This window comes from Esox lucius, chromosome 16 (assembly GCF_011004845.1).
Source record: "Esox lucius isolate fEsoLuc1 chromosome 16, fEsoLuc1.pri, whole genome shotgun sequence".
NCBI classification, from domain to species: Eukaryota; Metazoa; Chordata; class Actinopteri; order Esociformes; family Esocidae; genus Esox; species Esox lucius.
The window spans coordinates 8,518,131-8,540,904 of NC_047584.1; the positions used below are offsets into that span (position 1 = coordinate 8,518,131).

Below are 22,774 nucleotides of genomic sequence, written 5' to 3' on the forward strand. Positions count from 1 at the left end.
CATGTCCTCTTCCTCAGCTCTACACTGAGACAATGCTTGAACTACAAACACTTCACAGATCTATAAACTTGGTTGGGTTGTTTTTGCATAGTGGAGTCCCAGTGCAGACATGCTACTGGTACTAAACCAATTTGTGTACAAGCCTCTATTCACCTAGCCCCATTTGACTTTAACTACTTATGAATCAACTGGCATGCTTGAGTAAATGACCTCAACTCAACGGGATTGAGTACAGTGATTGAGTGCAGTGTAGCACATGTTTTTCAAACCCCTCCCTGAGGACCCACAGTTGTATTGTAGTATGAGACCTATTCTGTCACAGCTGATTCAACAAATCATCCAGTAATGACAGGTGAATCAGGTGAGCTGGTTCAGGGCTACAGCAATATTTTGAAACACTCAATGGTCCCAGAGGAGAGGGCCACTGTGATTATCAGATAAAGAGTCATTGTCTTTGAGCTGATCCAGAGGACTACTCACCAGCTGTTGGTCCCGGACACCCCAGGAAGCAAACTGCAGGACTGAGTCAAAAACCTCTGGAGGGTTCAGCTCCCGTACCTCCCTGGTTCAAATTCAGTTATACATAGTATGAATGCCTTTTATGAAGTAATTGACTTTTGTTTATTATTAATCTACTAATGTCTTGACAGGTGATACATACCTTGTATGGAGGTTGTATATCAAGTAGGATGCCAGGAAAGAGTGCCGGTACACCTACGTAGAAAAATCCATGGAGAGAATGTTTTAATTGAGATTACAATTGATTAACATTGCATTTTTATGTTTGAAGTTATTTTCATCACATGTCGGCTACAAGTGCAATGGTTGTTGTTTTTATAAGCAATATATCCATGACATTGGAAAAACATGGAAAAACAATAAAAGTCATTTGATCTCAATATTTATCCTATCAACATGTTTTCGTAATCAGTTTGAAATTCCTAGAGGCTTTATAGGCCCATGCAACACTGTGCCATACATTGCTTTATCGTAAATGTCTGTGTGTGTGTGTGTCTGCACACATCTGTCTGATACATATTAATCATTGCATGGATCAGAATCTGAGAATTGCTTGCGGGTGGCTGTCTTTCTACGCAATTTAATATTTGCAATATAATGTTGATTTTGTTTAGGCTATAGTATCCATTCATTAAGCTTTAATATTGTGGTCTGCTCATGTTATTGCTCTGCCTAGATGGGTCAAAAAATATTTATTAATCAATAACCATTGAAACTACTAAAATAATTCCATTGACTTTCAAGTTTCAAGGTTTATTTATCAAATGAACCAAACAACACAGCATCATCTGGCACAATGAAATTCTCGTGACATGGCACCAGACAATTATGTAGTGAGAGTTAATAAGAAGAATATATAAGCAAAAGTTTAACCAGACAAAAATATATATAAAACAACTCTATACATAATACTGTAACAGCAGTTTTAAAAAAAGAACTGTAAACTAGCAGCAATCTGGGTAGTATTATACAACATTACACATATGGCAAGTATGGCAGTAATATACATAACAATGTAAACTTGCAGCAATTTGGTAGAAATATTGAATATTGTAGATACATATGAGATAATAAGCTTATGAATGGTGGCATAGCACATTACAACCACGTAGTGAGAATGAACAAGAAAAAATATAAACACAACAAAAATACAGCAAGAAGATAAAACAATAATATACACAACACTGTACACTAGCAGTGACTACTGGACTATATCAACATAGAGACTATATAAACATAGAGAAAACCACTCCCAATCGGCAGGACAAAAGGTCAATGAACTGGACACTTGTATTTAATAGACACCTTTCCCATTGGGAAATAGGAGACATTCCTAATGCTTGGGATAGTGTTAATAAGAGACATCTGCCCTCACCCGAATACTGCATAAATTATGTGTATATCCATGAATATATATTTCTATTAAAATAATTTGGGTGCCATTGCATGAACCACATTGTCAAAAGCTGATATGCTAACAACACTTGCAGACTAAACGGTGAGGCCATAAAGAACAAGCTGAGTTTTGGTGAGAATGATATAGTCACAGAAAAAGAAGGGGTGGTGAATTGCCACCAACTGGCCCAGCCCTTCCCTATTTTAAAGTGCAACTTTTGTGGATGTAAATGTGATGTTCTAGCAACCAATAGTATTTAAGTGAATAAGAAATTAATTTCTTGGTTAAATTGTTAAAAATTCTAAAGATAAGAAGCCAAGTGCATTCCTTGGTTACATAATCATCTACACCCTTTACAGCATGGGTTGTAACTGTGTTAAAATTCAAACAGTCACATTCCAAAATCATATACAAAGTCAATCACCATTGACCAATGATACTGAATAGCTTTAAATAAAATATGCTGTTTACGTAGTGTTTCCACAAGGTGTCTTGGTGCCTAGTGCAGGTTTAGCCATGGTCCACAGGGAGCTAACAAATTAACATTATTATGATAGGACCATGTTTTGGGGCTGTTTTTCATCCAAAGGCCCAGTAACGCTTCATGATACGTTTCATGGACTCTATCAAGTACCAGCAGATATTTTAAAACCTCAAGTACAAGGAGATAAATCAAGACCTCTACCTCTAGGTAGGACAATAATGGCAAAAAAAATTCACTGACTACAAAATAAAGATTTCAGCCATGTCAGTCCCCTAAACCACAAAGAAAACCTGTGGGATGAGCTAAAGAAGAGGGTCCACAAGCGTGGACCTTAGAACCTCAAAGATCTTGGAGTTTCGGTGTGGAGGAATGGTCTCAGATCTCAGAAGTGTTCTCCAACCTCATTACGCATTATAGAACACTCAGAGCTTTTATCTTCGCAAAGGGAGGTGCACAGAGTATTAAATTAAAGGGTTTCAACAGAAAAATATATTTGTTTTACTTTAATTAAAAGTTAGATTTTTGTTAATATTTTGAATGAAAGAAAATGTATTCACAGCCTGTTTATATATACGGATTACTTGAAGCATGTTTGTTAATTTAACAGTCTTTCTAATTGGTACACAATAGTTCTAACAGTCCCTTACAATAATGGCATAGTATGCCTGCACTGCTCTTTAAATGGAAACCTCTTTCTTTAGAATAAAATTAAGAGCAAATCATTGTATGGTGTTTTATTTGTAACCTGTGAGGTAATATGCATAACAAAATTGCAGTAAGCTCAGCCTGGAGACTAGTGATAAATGCAGTGGTGCTCCACAGGCCCTAAACAGAGCTTAACGGTCCAAGGAAATAGAGCAGGCTTGGCTGCAAGTACCCATCACCCAGCCTTTGAGTCTTATTAAGTCGGCCTAGAGAGATTCTTCTCAGAACCAGTCCCTAACACTCATACTCAGAAGGGTATCTATTGTGACACAGAAAGAGGTGACATTTTGGGCTTCTTTTGTTTTAGAGGATTGTTAAAATTTAGCGAGAACAGCTACTGCCTATGAGAGAAAGCGTATAGTATTTTGGTATCACCACATGTGGTGTAATGTATCTCTCTGTCTACAGGTATCACCACACATGATGTAATTAATTGGTGTAATTTATTGACCTGACCTCTTTGCTTTCTTCACCTATTCCATATAGTTTCTTAGGAGTGTGCTATGTGAAACTTTGTGTTGTCTTGCACTGTTAGGCATTTGGCCAGGTTGTCATTGCAAATACTTACCTGATAAATTAAAGGTGAAAAATATGTTGTACATTTGAACAAAGCCTAGTAAAAGCTCATTGATTATTCTCATTGATTGATTAGCTAAAGGTGGACAGGAACAGTAAAATGTTTTATGTTTGATGTTTTATTTGGGAAAGGAAGGTTATGTGTGATAAATGTGAATAATTGCATCGAGAGGAAGAGGTGGACATGAGCTTTAGCTTGAGAGAAGAATTTATATTAGATCTGATAAACACACTGCATAGCATCAGATCAACCCATTTCATGTTTTAAAGGTTTCATGAGCATGCATGAAAATATGGAAAATATTGTTATTTCCATTTTTGTCTTAACATTAATAACCTTTCATATTACATTTTGTCACAACATGAAATCTGAATGTGTGCATTTATAAAAATGAATCTTTAATTCAATTTCACATTAATAAAGGTAAACATTAATCGGTTGCATGTGTGTTTGGCATTTCAAAATAGGAAAAAACCCAAACCTTTTCAGTCACATCATCACTGGCAACTCAGTGGAAACTCAAATATCGTCAGGTTGTAACACACCTTAACCTCTTAAGGGACCTTATACAGTACAGCAAGTGCATACTCCATGGGCTCTTGAATATTTTATAAGCGTGCCGCAAACTTCAGTACTAGAGACTGTTTTGCAGTGCCAAAACCTAGCCTAGTTAGTAATGAAGATGATATGCTGGATTCATACAGAATGTATGCTCAACAATCAACAATATATTTCTTATGTTAAGTGAAGACAGTGGTATTCAAAATATAGAATGCAGATTCAGTAAGCATTTAGGAAAAATCATGACTTGCGATCCTCTTGTGTAACTAGATTCTTTATGCTCAAAGTTAATTTAATTTAATGCATGATTCATGCAATCACTGACTTAAGCATGCTCATCTTTAATTAAATTGACCTTAATCAATGTTTAATTAGGGATACTCAGTATACGTGCCTTGAAGTAATATATGAAGTAGAATACCTTTGATAAGTACAGAACCTATGTTTCAAATTGCTGGTTTATAGTTTCAATCTAGCAACCATTTGTTACTGGTCAGATGCTCTAACCACTAGCTGTACCTAAGAAAGCATTTTCCACCACCATAAAAAACAAAATCATGTAATCTTTCATATAAGAATGGTTTCGCATCACGGCATAGGAGATCCCAACACTTCTAGCAATCTATGCCATTTAAACTGTTCTTCTGGTTGCCAATGCCCTATAAAGACCGTATATTGTTCTTCCTAAACATGTCCCCAGACACATTCTCTCAAATAAGTCTGGTGTAACAATATGTCAGACTTTGCGTGGAATTCAGGATACATTGCAGGGGTTTAATGGTACAATTAGTGAGCCCAAAAGACAGTAAGTTAATCCAGACATGAGGTGACAAGTGACTGGATTAAGACCTGCACAGCTTCTGGTTTGAGGTAAATCGTACTCAAATTAGATTGTAAAGCGCAATCCTGCATATGTTTGTGGAGAATTATAGGATGTTGTCCAAGGTCATACAGCTTATCTGTCCTGACATTGCACTGACTTGGAGCAAAACAAGGGTGAATAACTACTTTCATTGGGGGTGAATACAGTAACCTTCAGCCATTAAAGTGGAAGTGGAACATTTGTGTTTCAATTGAGGTATATGCCAAATGATTTCTTTCTAGTAACACCTGTGATATTTCATAAAACATAAAACATTAGACAGTATACTGATGTGTTGTGTGTTTTATGGAGTATTTTGGGAAAAATACTTTTGGCTCATAAAAAATGTGGTACATTTTTGTTATTGTTATCTATCTGGCAACAGTGGATGACCAAAAAGTTAGTTTGAGGACACACACATACACACACACAAACCACGGTTATGAGAAGAGGCAGAGAGCAGATATGGGACATTATTTCTTAGTAACTCAGGCATGGGGCCATATAAATCACCTTTCTACAGTAATTGTTTGTTTTTCCTAACACATTTTTGGGGGAATTTCATTTGTTATATTGCTGGATTGACCATAGTGACCTGGCTGATGGCCTCAGTGACCTGGCAAATTAGGAGCTCCCTTTTCTTCCAGCATTCATTATTTGTTTATTAGTCTAATAATTAATTACGTATGAATGTATCCATTAATTCAAAATACCCCTTAATGATGAATAATTATTTGAGTTCCGTGACGTCGCCCGGTATGGCGCAGCCGGGGCCCCACCCTGGAGCCAGGCCCGGGGTTGGGGCTCGCACGCGAGCGCCTGGTGGCCGGGCCTTTCCCCATGGGGCCCGGCCGGGCATAGCCCGAAGGAGCGACGTGGGGCCGCCTTCCCGTGGGCTCACCACCCACAGGAGGGACCATAAGGGGTCGGTGCGTAGAGGATCGGGCGGCAGTCGAAGGCAGGGGCCTAGGCAACCCGATCCCTGGACACGGAAACTAGCTCTAGGGACGTGGAACGTCACCTCGCTGGCGGGGAAGGAGCCTGAGATAGTGCGTGAGGTTGAGAGGTTCCGACTGGAGGTAGTCGGAATCACCTCTACGCACGGCTTGGGCTCTGGAACCACACTCCTTGAGAGAGGATGGACTCTTCACCACTCTGGAGTTGCCCATGGTGAGAGGCGGCGGGCTGGTGTGGGTTTGCTTATAGCTCCCCAGCTCTGCCGCCATGTGTTGGAGTTTACCCCGGTGTACGAGAGGGTCGTTTCCCTGCGCCTTCGGGTCGGGGATAGGTCTCTCACTGTTGTTTGTGCCTATGGGCCGAACGGCAGTGCAGAGTACCCGACCTTCTTGGAGTCTCTGGGAGGGGTGCTGGAAAGTGCTCCAACTGGGGACTCTATCGTTCTACTGGGGGACTTCAACGCCCACGTGGGCAACGACAGTGACACCTGGAGGGGTGTGATTGGGAGGAACGGCCCCCCTGATCTGAACCCGAGTGGTGTTCAGTTATTGGACTTCTGTGCTAGTCACAGTTTGTCCATAACGAACACCATGTTCAAGCATAAGGGTGTCCATCAGTGCACATGGCACCAGGACACCCTAGGCCGCAGGTCGATGATCGACTTTGTTGTCGTTTCATCTGACCTGCGGCCGTATGTCTTGGACACTCGGGTGAAGAGAGGGGCGGAGCTGTCAACTGATCACCATCCGGTGGTGAGCTGGATCCGATGGCGGGGGAGGAAGCTGGACAGACTCGGCAGGCCCAAGCGTACTGTAAGGGTCTGCTGGGAACGTCTGGCCGAGTCTCCTGTCAGAGAGATCTTTAACTCCCACCTCCGACAGAGCTTCGACTGGATCCCGAGGGAGGCTGGAGATATTGAGTCCGAGTGGACCATGTTCTCCACCGCCATTGTCGAAGCGGCCGTTCGGAGCTGTGGACGTAAGGTCTCCGGTGCCTGTCGAGGCGGCAATCCCCGAACCCGGTGGTGGACACCGGAAGTAAGGGATGCCGTCAAGCTGAAGAAGGAGTCCTATCAGGCCTGGTTGGCTTGTGGGACTTCTGAGGCAGCTGACGGGTACCGACAGGCCAAGCGGACTGCAGCCCGGGTGGTTGTGGAGGCAAAAACTCGGGCCTGGGAGGAGTTCGGTGAGGCCATGGAGAAGGACTATCGGCTGGCCTCGAAGAGATTCTGGCAAACCGTCCGGCGCCTCAGGAGAGGGAAACAGTGCCCTACCAACGCTGTTTACAGTAGAGGTGGCCAGCTGTTGACCTCAACTGGGGATGTCGTCGGGCGGTGGAAGGAGTACTTCGAGGATCTCCTCAATCCCGCCGTCACATCTTCCATTGAGGAAGCAGAGGATGAGGGCTCAGAGGTGGACTCGTCCATCACCCGGGCTGAAGTCACTGAGGTGGTCAAGAAACTCCTCGGTGGCAAGGCACCGGGGGTGGATGAGATCCGCCCTGAGTACCTCAAGTCTCTGGATGTTGTGGGGCTGTCTTGGTTGACACGCCTGTGCAACATCGCGTGGCGGTCGGGGACAGTGCCTTTGGGATGGCAGACCGGGGTGGTGGTCCCTCTTTTTAAGAAGGGGGACCGGAGGGTGTGTTCCAACTACAGGGGGATCACACTTCTCAGCCTCCCCGGGAAAGTCTATGCCAGGGTTCTGGAGAGGAGAATACGGCCGATAGTAGAACCTCGGATTCAGGAGGAACAGTGTGGTTTTCGTCCGGGCCGTGGAACACTGGACCAGCTCTATACCCTCTACGGGGTGTTGGAGGGTTCATGGGAGTTTGCCCAACCAATCCACATGTGTTTTGTGGATTTGGAGAAGGCATTCGACTGTGTCCCTCGCGGCATCCTGTGGAGAGTGCTTCGGGAATATGGGGTCCTGGGTCCTTTGCTAAGGGCTGTCAGGTCCCTGTACGACCGAAGCAGGAGCTTGGTCCGCATTGCCGGCAGTAAGTCAGACTTGTTCCCAGTGCATGTTGGACTCCGGCAGGGCTGCCCTTTGTCACCGGTTCTGTTCATAATTTTTATGGACAGAATTTCTAGACGCAGCCAGGGGCCGGAGGGTGTCAGGTTTGGGGACCACACGATTTCGTCTCTGCTCTTTGCGGATGATGTTGTCGTGTTGGCCTCTTCAAACCAGGACCTTCAGCATGCGCTGGGACGGTTTGCAGCCGAGTGTGAAGCGGTGGGGATGAGAATCAGTACCTCCAAATCTGAGGCCATGGTCCTCAGTCGGAAAAGGGTGGCTTGCTCACTTCAGGTTGGTGGAGAGTGCCTGCCTCAAGTGGAGGAGTTTAAGTATCTAGGGGTCTTGTTCACGAGTGAGGGAAGGATGGAACGGGAGATTGACAGACGGATCGGTGCAGCTTCTGCAGTAATGCGGTCGATGTATCGGTCTGTCGTGGTGAAGAAAGAGCTGAGCCGCAAGGCGAAGCTCTCGATTTACCGGTCAATCTACGTTCCTACTCTCACCTATGGTCATGAGCTTTGGGTCATGACCGAAAGGACAAGATCCCGGATACAGGCGGCCGAAATGAGCTTTCTCCGCAGGGTGGCTGGGCGTTCCCTTAGAGATAGGGTGAGAAGCTCGGTCACCCGGGAGGAGCTCGGAGTAGAGCCGCTGCTCCTCCACATCGAGAGGGGTCAGCTGAGGTGGCTTGGGCATCTGTTTCGGATGCCTCCGGAACGCCTTCCAGGGAAGGTGTTCCGGTCCCGTCCCACCGGGAGGAGACCCCGGGGAAGACCTAGGACACGCTGGAGGGACTATGTCTCCCGGCTGGCCTGGGAACGCCTCGGTGTCCCCCCGGAAGAGCTGGAGGAAGTGTCTGGGGAGAGGGAAGTCTGGGCATCCCTGCTTAGACTGCTGCCCCCGCGACCCGGCCCCGGATGAAGCGGAAGAAGATGATGATGATGATGATGATGTATCCATTAATTAAAAATGTTACTTTTAGAATTAAATTATATTTTATTATCCATTTCATGGATTCATGGAACGGATAGCAAATATGTATACAGATTGTTTTGATACCATTTTCATTGATATAAACTAACCTTTTCCACAAAAATAATTTTTATATTGACCCTCCTTGAAAAGAAGAGCTCAGGAAGGATAGGAATCAACAAGCGCTTAATTTTCTGGAACATTTTCAATAGCGTGAACAAGGTTGAATAGGATAAATTATGAGAAATGTCCCCAAATTAGGTTTATTATAAGTTTTCATTCTTTAAAATGCCAAACACACACACACTGATTAATGTACACAATTATTAATGTGACATTTCATTAAAGATGCATTTTTATAAATTATAAATGCACACATTTTGATTTCATGTTGTGATAAAATATAATATGAAAGGTTCTGAATACAATGGGGCGAGTCATAAACCATTTGATAGAGCTGTTCACATTGGACTGCGTGTTTTATCCTTGGAACACTGTGATTGGACAATTGAGAGCAAACTATCAGATGAGATCTCCCAATCATGTAGCACACGGACGGGTTTCAGTGTTGCTTTGTCCATTATTGACACAAAATTGGGCCACTTAGATAATATATATTGTTATCACATGGCTTGTTTTCAGTTACTTTCATCGCGGCAAGCGCATGATCAGGTGGAGGACCAGAGAAATGCGTGTGTCTTGGTTGTGCCAGGCTGCCAGCACCGTTCTAAAGCACAATAGTAGGCGCAAGCCTTTTCTTAGTGCCATTTGAAAACGTCCAGAAAAATACAGTATTAACCGTTGCAATTTTCTACGTTAAAATACATAGACGAAAGGTGTTACACAGAGGGATTTGGTCCAGTTTGCGCAGACAAAGTCGCGTTCTCCACTTCCCCATTATAATCAGATTTAACATTCATAATAACACATCACTCCTGACATCCCCCCAAAAAGTGAAATTGCCCTACATGTGAGAGGCATCCAGCTGCAGCCCCGCAGCAGACTTGGATGGCTAAACCTCGGCTGGCTAAAATTCATATTTCCGTCACGTCACTTCTGTTTGTCATTTCATTTTCAATCTTATGCAGAAACCTCGCAGATGACTCCAGTAAGAAAATTATTAAACTTTAGATAATTTATAGATAAAGACATCATTCAAATACATACACATTTTCTATCTGTCGAAATTGCTAGTTTGTTTTCAAGGTAGGCCTACTGGGCCAGGTCACTTGTAAAACTGGCTGCTGTAGCTATACTGTACTACTGTAGTACTATACAGTACTATACGGTACTACACTCACCTAAAGGATTATTAGGAACACCTGTTCAATTTCTCATTAATGCAATTACCTAATCAACCAATCACATGGCAGTTGCTTCAATGCATTTAGGGGTGTGGTCCTGGTCAAGAAAATCTCCTGAACTCAGAATGTCAGAATGGGAAAGAAAGGTGATTTAAGCAATTTGGAGCGTGGCATGGTTGTTGGTGCCAGGCGGGCTGGTCTGAGTATTTCACAATCTGCTCAGTTACTGGGATTTTCATGCATAACCATTTCTAGGGTTTACAAAGAATGGTGTGAAAAGGGAAAAACATCCAGTATGCGGCAGTCCTGTGGGCGAAAATGCCTTGTTGATGCTAGAGGTCAGAGGAGAATGGGCCGACTGATTCAAGCTGATAGAAGAGCAACATTGACTGAAATAACCACTTGTTACAACCGAGGTATGCAGCAAAGCATTTGTGAAGCCACAACACGCACAACCTTGAGGCGGATGGGCTACAACAGCAGAAGACCCCACCGGGTGCCACTCATCTCCACTACAAATAGAAAAAAGACAGTTGAAGACTGGAAGAATGTTGCCTGGTCTGATGAGTCTCGATTTCTGTTGAGACATTCAGATGGTGGAGTCAGAATTTGTCGTAAACGGAATGAGAACATAGATCCATCATACCACTGTGCAGGCTGGTGGTGGTGGTGTAATGGTGTGGGGGATGTTTTCTTAGCACACTTTAGGCCCCTTAGTGCCAATTGGGCATTGTTTAAATGCCACGGCCTACCTGAGCATTGTTTCTGACCATGTCCATCCCTTTATGACCACCATGTACCCATCCTCTGATGGCTATTTCCAGCAGGATAATGCACCATGTCACAAAGCTCAAATCATTTCAAATTGGTTTCTTGAACATGACAATGAGTTCACTGTACTGAAATGGCCCCCACAGTTACCAGATCTCAACCCAATAGAGCATCTTTGGGATGTGGTGGAACGGGAGCTTCGTGCCCTGGATGTGCATCCCACAAATCTCCATCAACTGCAAGATGCTATCCTATCAATATGGGCCAACATTTCTAAAGAATGCTTTCAGCACCTTGTTGAATCAATGCCACGAAGAATTAAGGCAGTTCTGAAGGCAAAAGGGGGTCAAACACAGTATTAGTGTGGTGTTCCTAATAATCATTTAGGTGAGTGTATACCTATACTGTACTGTAGCTACACGTTATTTATAACGAAAGTTATGTAGGTAGTTACAGGTTTACTTTAGCTTTGGGGAAATTATTTCAGTAGTGATTTCACACTTAAAATATTCAGACAGCATTGATTATCCCAAAAGTACTCTTTACAGAATACTCTTAATCATGGGATTGTCACTAGGGAACTTTTAATGGCATCTTTACTTAATTGAGGCCTAACAGATATTCTGAAAAAGAACGGATGTTTGTGAATTAAACTGTCGACGTGTCAGGTGTTTTTAAAATATATAAACATATTTCAAGAGTCTTTATGGACAACTCTGGTGTGCTCATAGTGTATAGACTCTAAATGGGTTACTAACCAGTTTATTATACACAAACATGATAGGCAGTGCATAACCTATTTTTACTAAATTTGATCCGCATTATTTGCCACAAGGACGTTTTTTTGTTGACATTAAAATACATAGCCATGTCGTGCAGGTTGGACAAATCACACACAAATCAAGTTGCATTCTCCACTTCCTCGTAAATTCATTATAACATATTAAAGACAAGTGCATTTTACTAAGATTATAAATAGTCAAAGATAGTTAAAAGAAAACAACAACGTGACACGAACAAAAATATCTCCAACCTTTTCATGTACTATCTTTAGGCTCTAGATCTTTTGTAAAATGTCATGGCTCTGTTTTAGTATGAAGTAATAAAAATGCAATTTTTACAACAACCTGCCAGTTGTTTTAGTTGCTTCTTATCGTAGATTATTGACTTAACAAACACAGAAATGTATCATGATTTTTTTCAGATGTATTCTTTAAGGGACAAATATTCAGACAAGCATGTTCTTACGTTACTTTCTAATTAACTGTAGTTTATTTTTATTTAGCTGACTGAGTACATTACAAGTGCAAATATCTTTCTCACAATGTGCATCTAGATCAATGAAGACCTATTGACATCTATGGTAACTTACATTGCTAGAGTGCAACAGCTGGGGAGTAATGTACATACAGTATAGGACAGGGTTTTTATTATCACATATCATGTGCCAAGAGGGCAAATTATTAACCTATTTTTTTTTTTACATCTGCTCAATGTGGAGATGTGAATTGAGCTGGCATGCCCTGGCTCAAGTCACACATACATTTACTTTCAAAGACCCAATTGGGTACAACAGACTTAAGCTCATTTGAAGTTTATATTGATTCACACAGGATGATGGAGCTCTGAATCGATGTGAGCAATCACTGCAAAAATCCAACAGCAAGCTATGCTCCGCACTGTATGAGGTCTGTTTTGCTATTTAAATTAAACTTGAATTTAGACAATTTTTACCAACTCCATTGAGCACTGAAAGCTGAATGGTAATATTATATCTGGCGTAGAGCAAAGCCCAAGACAAAAAGCGCTCATATTGTGTATTGTTGTGTCAAAAGTATTCATGACTATTGTGATTTCATAGATCAGAACTTATAAAGAAGTAAGGACAGAGACAAAATTCTCTTGCACAATTTAATAATGTATTTGCAAATAGAGAGAAGCGTCAAATGCTCACAAACATAATCATCTTAGGAGTCTCTAACTTAATACATGAACAGTTCATATTTATTGAGGAAAAAGGGGTGTGGCAAGATTCTGTCCTAACTCAACAGAACATGGGGCAAGCTGTCCTCCCCCACATGGGTAACCTCTTGAACTCTAAAAAGCTCTTACAGCATCTGGACAGACAATAGATGCCCTGATGAGTTATACAGATGCACAGATTAATGAGTAACCCTATAATCTGCAGATACCAGTCAATGATGCCCCCTAGGCAAATACCAGATCCCCCTCTCCTACATTTCTTTTCTAATTTGAACAAGGGGACTCAGTCCTTTAATCAGTGAGAATACATTGGTTAGAGAAATTTCCACAACACTATATAATGATAAATGTCAGTCTAAACTTTCAATACATTCTGCCCATATTTATTGACAAACAAGGAACTGATATATGCTGTAGCTTAAGGACAAACATAGTTGAATAACATTATTGACAGGCCTGATTTATACACCTGTCCAACCTAACTGGAAAAGCACAGTCAATCTATGAATGATAGTATGTATGCAATTATAGTAAGTGGATTTGGAAAAGAGAGCGGCATGCTTTAGAAAATCATGACTAATTCTCCATATCAAACATCGATATAGGACTGCTTACAGCTACTGGGGCTTTTATATTACAGCTGCAAAGCCTAACTACCAGACTCAGATACTGTAATTATAGTACATTAGAGAACTGGAATGTTCGCATTTCAAGTCTAAAGTGATGGTAATTGCCATATAGCTGTCATGTTAAACTTGTATATGTACTTTGTAGTTGTTGGGATTTTAAATAAATATTTGGTCTAACATGGTGTGGGGGTGGGGCAATTTAAATGAGCAGGTGTGTATAAACATACCAAATGTGTGCATTGTCCCACATGTCAAAATTAAACGACAAAATGAAATGATTTTAAAGAAGTCATTCATTCAGTAAATGACATCATACTGCCCCCAAAAATAAACATCTAATCTAATCTCTAAAATGTATTTTAAAGCCCATATTTCAGCAGCACCATTATGTCTGCAGAAACAGAAACTGTTTATGAGAAAAGGTTGGTTTTCACAAGGGTTGTGATATAAAAAAATTGAACATTGCCCATAACGATACTCACATGGGATTTCTAAGTAGTTGTGTGTCTCCACATATAGTTTCTAAAAGTAACCCTGTTTGAGTGAGCTAGAACAAACGTCAGTCATACAACCGCACTTATCCCCAGGGTATTTGTTTGAGAAGGGGGAGATTATCCCGTGGACAAGGAGTAAAGTTGAAACCGTCAGGATTGAGAGCACCCAAGAAGCTACCACTGTCAACACCTGAGCCTGAGAAAAAAATGAAAATATTAAATATTTGGATTATTATTGCCTCAGTCCTCAGTCCCTCCTTAAAAACATACCAACACACCCTCCAGCTCTCTGTGCAAATAGTGTTAAACGGCAGTGCAAAACGAAAGAGAGTGGCTTGGCTAAGACAAAAAGCGTTTTGTTTGTTTTGAGATATTACCTTTTTGGCATAAGCTGCCACCGCAGGAGGACTGGAGAGCACAGACAGCTTGAGCTTTCTCTAGACACTGCTTTAGGTTAATCACTACACCTGACTGTATAGCAGCGCGATCTCAAGCTGGTCTTGTAGGCCTCACATTTTATTAAATGTTTTTGATCATGTAAATATACTGTATCCCCATTGGTTCTTTAAAATTAGTGAAATTACATTTCCCCTTTCCCTACCTTTTAGCTTTGTTTCAAACCAAATGACAGGATTGCCTCTTCGTTGATTTAAAATAAAGGATTAGTTTATTAAAAAGCACTGTGCTATTTTTGTTCCTCCCATACAGCACTAATTTGGATATTTGCTACTTCACTGAGTAAAATGTAGGATACTATTGTTGGATTGTGTGGTTACCCAACCTAGCTGTCTTAAGATTAATACACTAACTGTAAATAAAATCTTATTAAGTCTAGTTCCATGCATCGGAAAAAAAGGACAGCTTGATCAGAACGATATCCTGCTCTGCATTCTGAGGTTTTCAGGCTTCCCACTTATGTGACCTACTAACCATCTTCTGGTCTTTGGTTCTGTTGTTCCAAGCCTTTTAAGAATTCAGGCTGCATTATGCAACCCAGTATCTGAATAAGATGACTAGCGTTTGTTGTTTTCAGCCATTCTCATGTATCCCAGTCTTTTATTCAATAAGATGAAACATGGCTCTGTACCGAATGGTTTGAAAGGAAGGACTTTCACGGTTTCCAAAGGATGAAAGTGAGAAAGGAGTCATAAAATCATGCAGGAACAGATGTGTGGAGCAATGTAGCCAAGTAGTATTGCCATGCCTACATTTTGAGAGCCATAGGCTACAGTGTCCATTCATACAGACAGAATGAACATTAATATTTTTAATAGGTTTTGCTGTAAGGTCAGGCTTTTTGCAAGCAATCTATTACATTCCTCGAGGGCATTCATTTCAGGAAATGTGTAAATAGTGTTGGTGTCAAACCTGCCCTTGTTTATTGGCTTTCCATGAACAGTTTGTAGATGACTGAATCAAATATGACAGAGTTCAAGTGAAGTATCGGGAACACGAAGTGTACAGTATGTACGGTTGGTTATTCCATTAAAATATTTGCTAAGGGTCATTTTTGAGTGAAATACTCTGGAAATGTCTGAAAACAGATTGCATGCAAAGAATCTGTTGTTAGCATGAAGAAAACCCCTTTTACTTATGCTAGCAACATTCCATAAGCAACTTGTTGTTTGCAGCCAAACTAATGGATGAAGGTCTCCCCACAATAGCACCTATCTTTTCCTTTACCAGAGCACCTATTTTGAAAAAGAGAAAATCACATGAAACAGAAATGTTTGTTCATGGCTTCAGCACATATGTGCTTTCTCTAAGTATTGCAAAGTTTTTAGTATCATTGAAGTGTGCTAATTAATCAAACAAGTACAATATTTAATTACACATATCAAACAAATGAAATTTTGATTTGATTTCTACCCAGCCTAGTGCCTAAGGTCACAACAACACTGAATTGCTTTCTCTGAACAACATTTGTTTCTGGAAAATAATGGAAATGATTTTTATGTGGTTATGAAACAGATTATAAAAAATGTACACAACCTCTTATTATTTACAAAACTTAGATTTAGGTCTGTCCCTGTGGTAGGGGCAGCTGGATCTGTTTCTCTGTAAATGACATGCCTGCGTACGAGACAGTTTCTCTGTAAATTACATGCCTGCGTACGAGACAGTTGAGGATGTTGGAGTCCACTGTTGTTATTCAAAAAAGGCAAGTACACAACCAGGAAAGTTAGATTATAGACATGAATAAGTAATGTTCACTTCAACACTATTGGCATATACAAATAACCTAATTTAACAAATGACACTGAAATACTATGATATACAAGCATTTATTCATCAAAGATCAACCTCAGTGCAATTTCAAAGTGCTAAAAGAATAAGCCCACATCTAGCTTCAATAGCTTCTGTTGCCAACTTTGGCTGAAATAACTCAATGTAGGTGTTTCTTATAACTGTCTATCAGTCACTTAATTACATTGACTGGGGGGAATTTTTGGTCACTGTTCTTTACACTACAACTTTGTCATGTTTAATGGGTTTCTTTATGTACACCCAACATTTTGATAGGATTGAGATCTGGGCTTTGACTTGTCCATTTTATAACCCTGCAATTGTACATATGAGCCATTCTGTGGTTGCTTTGTTTATTTGGATTATTGTCCTGTTGCAAGATCCATGTTGAGTTCATTTTCAGATTTTTGACTGGTGCCCTCACATTCTCCTTAAGAACTCTGTGTTACAATAAGTTGGCCAGGCCTTGAAGCAGTAAAGCAGCTCCAAACCATAGTTCCACCGATTCCATGCTTTAAGGTTGGTATGACATTCTTCTACTCAAAGGCAGTGTTTTTGTTTTTACAAAACATGGTATTTGGCATTGCGGCCAAACAACTCCACTTTTGACTCATCCGTTCAGAGCACATTTTTCCAGTAGTTCTTTACCAAGGTGTTGTCTGGGAAACGTCAAGTGTCTAGACACTCATTTTGACAGTTGACTCATTCACATTGACATTGATTGTTGCAAAATATGCCGGTAGATCCTTTGATGTTACTCTGGGATTCTTAGAGACTTCAATGAGCATCTTTTGGTCAACTCTTTTCCTTAATTTGGTGGGATGACCTGTCCTGTATAGATTGCCAGTGGTCTTGTATTTTCTCCATTTGTAGATGACCTGTCGGACAGTGGAATACTTGGCTTTATAACCCCTCCCAGACTCAGGCATCAACAATCTCTTTTTGGAGGTCTTCAGATAGGCATTTTGATATTGGCATTAGGTGTTACCACACCTATATGGTTAAGATCAAACCAACGTTTTAAACTTTATGGAAGGCTGGACATTCCCAAGTTACTCTGTAAATATGTTCCAATCATTTTCACCTTTTGTAGGGCAACTATGTGACAGCAAAGATAGTGTTATAACTTTTTCCCTCAGAGGAAATTGCATTTCTTTTTATTTTACTTGCATAAATGTTTCAATATATTATTTTTTTTTAAATTGGGTTATCTTTATGAATGAATGTGATTAGCTCAATTATCCATGTGTACAAACATATTTGAGCTCAAAAGTTTGCATTCTCTGGCAGAAATAGTGACATTTTGGCATCGATCTTGAAAATATGACTGATCTTGCAAAAGAAATAAAAAATAAGGATAGTGATCATATGAAGCCATTTATTGTTACATAGTTGTTTGGCTCCTTTTAAAATCATAATGATAACAGAAATCACCCAAATGGCCCTGATCAAAAGTTTATATACCCTTGAATGTTTGGCCTTGTTACAAACACACGAGGTGACACAAACAGGTGAAAAAGGCAAAGGTGAATTTCCTGTGGCTTTTTACATAGCAATTAGTGTTTGTGTATAAATATTCAATGAGTTTGTTAGCTCTCACGTGGATGCACTGAGCAGGCTAGATACTGAGCCATGGGGAACAGAAAAGAACTGTCAAAAGACCTGCGTAACAAGGTAATGGAACTTTATAAAAATGGAAAATTATATCCAAAGTCTTGCAAATGCCAGTCAGTATTGTTCAATCACTTATTAAGAAGTTGACAATTCGGGGATCTCTTGATACCAGGCCAACATCAGGTAGACCAAAAAAGATGTCAGTCAAAATTGCTAGAAGAATTGTTCAGGATACAAAGAAAACCCACAGGTAACTTCAGAAGAAATACAGGTTGCTCTGGAAAAAGAAAAAGGTGTGGTTGTTTCAAGAAGCACAATACGATGATACTTGAACAAAAATGAGCAGCATGGTCGAGTTGCCAGAAACAACCCTTTACTGCGCCAATGCCACAAAAAAGCCTGGTTACAATATGCCCAACAACACAGTGACATGCCTCACAGCTTCTTGCACACTGTCATTTGGAGTGACAAGACCAAAATAGAGCTTTATGGTCACAACCATAAGCGCTATGTTTGGAGAGGGGTCAACAAGGCCTACAGTGAACAGAATACCATCCCCACCGTGAAAATGCATGGCAAGATGAACTGGGCTCAGTTCATTTTTTTCTTTGTTGCCATGTTTTGTTTTATGATTGTGTTTTGCCTGCTCACTCATGTTTTCATTACAAATAGTACATATATTACCAAATCTCCAAGGGTCTGCAAACGTTTGAGCACAACTGCATGTTTAAAAAAAAAGGGGGAAACAACAGACTGTATATGCATGATGTCAAGCCCATGATCCGTACAGGCAAATGTAAACTGTATGTAAATTATTAAAAAGTAAGTTGCATTTCTCTTGTTAACTCTCTACTGTCTCGTAGTCTTAAGAGGCTCTTAGTATCTGTTCCAAGAATGGACAGGTGTAGTTGTTATATGTGAAAAGAATCACCTTTCTTTAGAAGAATATCAGAGACTATGAACAAGAAGTCCTTAAACACACAATTAACAAAAGTAAGGCAAAAATAACAAGGGCACCAGTCTTACAAAAAGGTCTCTTCAATAACTCGATGTCCTTGTTATATTCTCATTTGTGTTTAAATTTCCTTAGGAAGGAACTGATAAGAAAGCATTTTGGGAATACGCATAAAACCACAGAAACATATGGATTCAACACATTTCATACTCCTTTGTCATTATGGTAGATACATTATGTGGTTTGCTGTAGCTCAGTTAATTGTGTTAAATGTTCCCATTTTTCCAGTTAAATGTCAACACATGGTTGCCATGACAACAACCATTCCATTTGGATGTATAGTGGAAACCGTTGTTGTACCAGGCTACAAGCTGTGCATAATTTCAACACTCCAGAATGGCTTACCTGTTTCACGTCATAACCAAGAAGAACATAGTTGCGATCTGGAGAAACCGCAAATTTGGAGGCCTTAAATGTTGCCTGGGAAAGGAATGGAAAAGGAATGTGAAATACTGCTACTGTATTTGTAGCCACAGTCCATTTCAATTTGTTAAAAGTGTGAAAAAGCCATGATAATAGGTGAATGGAATTCTTTACGGGATTAGCATGAACCTATTCAACTTCTTAAATACCCAACATACTATCACATAGTATTATTTTCTTAACCAAGAACATACATAAATCAAACATTTTCCATATTACTGGACATTTGGCAAAAAAATTATGATATCCAGATATCAGGTATCACAGGAAACCAGTCCTTTTATTTTTGTATTTATTTTTATTGTTGTTTGTCAGTCTGAAAAAGTATTGGGATTAAGAGAAACTGTTATCCAAGGTAGTTTTTCTGTAAACAGCCCTTCAGCAAACTCAACAACAAACGTAATTGTTCATGTAAACATAACCATGGATTACAATTTCTCAGAGACTACTTTGGCGGTGAAATTCTCCTTTTCTGGTATGTCTCTTCAAGGAAATGTGACTCTGTGAAGTGGTGTTGTTATGCAGCCCTAGGTGTATCACATTGAGATGGTGAGTACTCACAAATGTTGTGTTTTTCAGTAGGATGTCTGTCTCGTTGCTCTGTGTGTTGGCTATGACCACATCCCCATGCCAGGTCCTGAAAATGATCTCCTCATCTGCAAGAGTTAAAAGAGCAGAAAATAAAAAAGTTTTGTTTAGGTTTTTCTTTTTATCTTGCAGAACCTTGATCATGATCTGGTTTAAGGCGCTTAACAATGATAGTTATTTTATTCAACTTGGCCCTCTGCCAGAAAGAATGATAAAGAATTCCAGTGGGGACAGAGTACCAAATATGTAGCTTGAAGCACAGCCACTTTACATCAGTGGTAGCCTTTATAATGACATCCCATTTGAGACAGCCCCTTAGAGCAAGCATCAAAAATGACTTGTCATTCCAATGAGAAATTACAACAGAAAAAAAAAATTGGGATAGTAAACACACATGCGCAGACACACACATGCACACATGCTCTTACACACACACATATACACAAGTTTGTACCGCTACCCTCATGGGGACCAGAAAACAGAAATTGCATGCTCCCTTGCCCTAAACTTAACCCTAAACCTAACCCTAACCTTAACCTAATCCTAATCTAACCCTAAACCTAACCCTAACCTTAACCTCAATAAATTAACATTTATGCCTAAACTTTACCTAGATGCAATGTCTAACCTTAACCCTAAACTTAACCAACAACGCCTGGACTTTAAAGAAACCCCAATTCTAACTATAAAATAAATTCTAAGTTTGACCCTAAACCTAAACCCTGAGCCGGAAATTGACTTTTGCCTCACGGGGACCGGCAAAAGGTCCCAATGAGGTCAATTTTTTCTGGTTTTACTATACTCATTGGGACATTTGGTCCCCATTCGTTCAGTAAGACCTAACCCACACACACACACACACACACACACACACAACCAAAACCAAACAGTCAGATCAAAAGATTTTAACCCAATGGTCAGCCCTGAAGAGTAGAGACAACTTACTTGCACAATGATCTAGCAACTCACTTAGAAAGACAATTTATTTTTAGTGAAATTACACATCAACAGGGAAAAAATATGACAAGAGCGTCAGCCCATACCTCTAATCAAATCCCTGGACAATTTTACAACCTGGGAAGTCCAGGATTTCATTAATGCTGACAGGTCTAAATCATCACGAAGCCTTCATCTATATGTCAGTGAATGAATTCATAGGTGTCAACCTTGGGACGGTGAGCAATGAGATAGAGAAGAATGCATTAAAGTACAATGACAGGCAAATAAACATAAAACCGTGATATGTGGTTGACTTGTGATCAATAGAGTGCAAGAGAACAGAGGGGACTTGATTGACTTTTAGATCAGATGTTCTATTAATGGTGGTTTATTTAATGAAGCAATAAGGCATGTAAGGCAGGGCTGTATTATAAACACAGTTACAGGTAAATAATGATGTTGTTTGGCCCGAAGCAAAAGCAGGGAGCTGGACAAACTATTCACCTGTGACTGTACATGTATTCATGATACAGCACTGAACCGGGGGCCTTATGGCTTTTCTGAAGGCATTACCCCCACATTAAAATAACAATGAATTGTAAATTTTCATGCAAATGTTATTTTGATCAATAAATCATTATAAAGCTATAGAACAGACAAAAATCAAGTTTTTAGTTTGTACATATTTAATAGGATTTTTTTTACAACTGTTGTGTTTGTAATAACATTTTGTTGGTATTGCATGTATATCTGGTGTTTTTGAGCAAGAAATGTTTGAGAACATTTGAGGAGTTGCCTGAAAAAACAAATAGGGGGCAAAGAAATACAGTGATGCTGGGGAAGAGGACTTATCCAGAAGAAAACTGTTTTCTAACATATTATGGTAAACTTTCTGGTGCCTAGTGTAGCCGAGGCATCAATTAATGGGTGCCACAGAACGGAATGGAAGAACTCCAGGGACTCTAAGACCATGATGTTTCCAAGTTTCGCTCATCTGACCACCATTCCCACCAAAGCCATAACCTGACCCTTTCCATCTTCTGAGGATGCAACATTCAGAGACTAGGCCTCAACTGGCTTACCTGTCATTGCTCGTTTGTTTTCTACTCTTGAATCACTTAGAGATTTTATGAAAAGTGCTTTAGATGTTAAATTAATTATATTTATAATTCGCCTCAGATAACATAGTTGCAGTCTTTTTGTTGAGTCGCTATTTAAAATGATTGGTGTCCTGTTAAAAGTGGTAACCAATCAGGTTGACTAACATTGTTACTTGCTATCTGGAATGGCAGTGATTTGTTTTAGTATAACAATGTAAATGCATGATTGTGCAAAACCTTTTCTTGTCTGCACAGTCAGGACTGTTCACTCATGGTAGCCTACAGCTAAGGGTGTTAAAGTCAAACTAATCTTTTGCGGTCAGACAGGTTTAATTTAAACCCTGCAGTGCCAAGCTAATTGCTAGGCTACAATAATAATATGAATGTGTGAGAGGATAATTAAAATAGATATTTCAGAAAGCCATTTCTAGGTTGTTACAGTATGACTTGGAAAACTGCTCATCCTAGAGATGGCACTACAGGTTCAAAGTTTTAAGATGTGTCTTTACTGGGGTCCAACCTGAGATTTTCCCGATCTCATGACCTGGTCACATGAACTGTCGGTCCTGCTTGTAGGCTAAGCTGCCAAAGATTTATGTAGATATTCAGAGACATT

General features: G+C 40.2%; 1 long non-coding RNA gene across 2 annotated transcripts in view; it reads right to left on the bottom strand.

Moving 5' to 3' along the window:
- The window catches only part of LOC105016101, a 148,763-nt gene that overhangs the window by 48,366 nt on the left and 77,623 nt on the right, over nucleotides 1-22,774 (bottom strand). For both annotated transcript variants that reach the window (XR_002197953.3, XR_002197952.3), the window contains exons 4-7: nucleotides 20,093-20,187; nucleotides 19,454-19,528; nucleotides 662-714; nucleotides 481-562 (exon numbers count right to left, since the gene is read on the bottom strand). This is a non-coding gene — a long non-coding RNA (inactive dipeptidyl peptidase 10). The remainder of the gene's footprint in view (nucleotides 1-480; nucleotides 563-661; nucleotides 715-19,453; nucleotides 19,529-20,092; nucleotides 20,188-22,774) is intronic.